The 2732-nt window shown below is 43.3% G+C and overlaps 1 pseudogene; it reads right to left on the bottom strand.

Moving 5' to 3' along the window:
- Positions 1–1424: 1424 nt before the first annotated feature.
- Vdac1-ps10 (voltage-dependent anion channel 1, pseudogene 10) lies at positions 1425–2330 on the bottom strand (annotated as a pseudogene).
- Positions 2331–2732: the final 402 nt, after the last annotated feature.

Here is a 2732-nt window from a genome sequence, read left to right as displayed (position 1 = left end):
AATATTAGCCCTCTATTGGTTGTAGGTTGGAACAAATCTTCACCCAATTGGTGGGTTGTTCTTTTGTCCTATCAATAGTGTCATTGCCTTACAGAAGATTTTTCGTTTCATGAGGTCCCATTCACAATTGTTGGTCCTAAAGCATGAGCCATTGGTGTTCTGTTCAGTAAATTTTCCCCTGTGCCAATTTGTTCAAAGTTCTTTCCTGTCTCTTCTTTTATTAGTTTCAGTGGTTTGATGTGGAGGTCCTTGATCCACTTGGACTTGAGCTTTGCACAAGGCAATAAGAATGGGTCAAATTGCATTCTTCTACAGGCTCACTGCCAGTTGAACCAGCACCATTTGTTGAAAATGCTGTCTGTTTTCCTCTGAGTGGTTTTGGTTTCTTTGTCAAAAGAAACCAAGTGACCATAGATGTGTAGGTTCATTTCTGGGTCTTCAATTTTATTCTATTGATCTACCTGAACCAATACCATGAGGATTTTATCACTATTGCTCTGTAGTACAGCTTGAGTTAAGAGATGGTAATTCCCCCAGTTCTTTTCTTTTCTTTTCTTTTCTTTTTCAGTATTTTATTCAAGTTTTATTTTAAGTGATGTTAATTACAGCATTTGAAGGGGAGGAGCTAATTCCACACAAAATGGAAGACTGTATAGTGTACCCATTAAACTGCTAAAAATAGTGGTGTGGCTACAAGAGGAGTCAGTTGAGATCCCTAGTGTTGTCAGGGTGTGACCATCACCCACCCAGCTCTGAGCCGGAGAACCCAGAAAGTATTTCACACTCTGGTGCAATGGCAAAAAAAGGAATTAAAAAAAATAGAAGAAAGAAAGAAAAGCACACCACAACACAAGGAAGAATTAAGTCCTGAGTGACTGGCTCCATCACACCCACCCTCTCCACCCTAAAATGGCACAAAAGAAATAGCTACCCACACCCTAAAGACTACTTTTGGTGTAAAACAGGTAACCGATGGGCTAGGACCGGAACAGGGCACGATGGGAACAGGGCGTGACCATCTGTCTAAAAAAACAAAAACAAACAAACAAACAAACAAAAAAACCCCGTCCCTTTCATGTAGGTGTGTACATACTTCAGAGCAGACAGGATCAGGACACTGGGTTCGATGTTGAGGAATTCATAATTTCATGTGTGGACTGGATACAGATTTACAAAGGGTCCACACGTTCCCAGCTTCCACTTGCAGCCTGGCATCTCTAGAGAAACTCCTCCCCGACCCACGCCTACAGCTAAAAAGGACCCTTCCTGGAATGGGGTTTTGGCTGTAGCTCTGAAATGGCAAACACCTTAGTGGTCATCCTTAGCCTGGAGGTCTAACGTGGTATTGATCAACTCTTGTATCCCCGACACATAGCATTAAAAGGTACACCAAATTCTGAAGGTAGCTATGCTGCAAAAGAGTTTAAAATTAATGATTGTACAATATTCATTTATGCTTGAAATTCCAGTCCTAAACCAAGCTTGTGGCTGCCCGCATTGACGTTCTTGCCATCCAGCAGGGCTGACAGCGTCAGTTTGATACCTGATTTTAGGGTCTGAGTGTACCCTAAGCCAGTTAGACTGGAGTTGTTCACTTTGGCCGAAAAGCAGGCATCAGGGTCGACCTGATACTTGGTTGCTATTCCAAAGCGAGTGTTACTGTTTCCTGCGGTCCAGGCGAGATTGACAGCAGTCTCCAACTTCTTGTTCACCTTCTGGTAAATGGAGCCACCAAACTCCGTCCCATCATTCACATTAGTATAAAGCTGGAATTCGTCCGTCTTGTAGCCAACTGCAAAGTTGTTCTGGGTCACTCGGGACTTCGAGGTCTCAAAATTCATCGGGTAGCCAGCCAGCCAACCTTCATAGCCAAGCACCAGAGCACCCCGGATTGAGGGCCCAGCAATGTCAAAGTTCACATCACAGCCCAGGTTGATATGCTCCCTCTTGTACCCTGTCTTGATTTTAACATTTTTTCCCCAGTGTTAGGCGAGAAAGATGAATCAAAGGTCAGCTTCAGTCCACGAGCAAGCTGGTCTTCCACAGTGATCTCAGTGCCCAGGGTGTTGTCTGTGTCCCACTTCTCAGTAAACGTCAGCCCATACTCGGTCCATCTGTACTTGGTTTCCAGACTGCCGTCCACTTTGGTGGTCTCCATGTTGGCAGAACCTGAGCTAGTAAATTCCAATCCATTCTCGGACTTCGGTTTCAAATCAAGTTTTATTAAGCCAAAACCGTAGCCCTTGGTGAACACATCCTTGGCGGACTTGCCAAGATGAGCATATGTGGGAGGCACAGCCATGTTCTCGGAGGCGGTGACGGCGGGAGCCCAGAAGTTCTTTTCTTGTTGAGAATGATTTTGCTATCCTTGGTTTTTCGTTATTCCTGATAAGTTTGAGAGCTGCTCCTTCTATCTCTGTGAAGAATTGAATTGGGATTTTGATAGAGATTGCATTGTATCTAGAGACATTGCTTTTGGTAAACTGGCTATTCTCGCTATGTTAATCCTGCTGATCCATGAGCGTGGGAGATCTTTCCATTTTTCTGAGGTCTTCTTTGATTTCTTTCTTCAGAGACTTGAAGTTCTTCTGTACAGAACTTTCACTTGCTTTGTTAGCATCACACCAAGATATTTTATATTATTAGTAGCTATTTTGAAGAGTGTCATTTCCCTAATTTCTTTCTCAGCCTGTTTATCCTTTAAGTGGATGAAGGCTACTGATTTTTTGAGT

Source organism: Rattus norvegicus, chromosome 18, assembly GCF_021556685.1.
Source record: "Rattus norvegicus strain SHRSP/BbbUtx chromosome 18, alternate assembly SHRSP_T2T, whole genome shotgun sequence".
NCBI lineage: Eukaryota > Metazoa > Chordata > Mammalia > Rodentia > Muridae > Rattus > Rattus norvegicus.
This window is presented reverse-complemented; position numbering and strand designations above follow the sequence as displayed.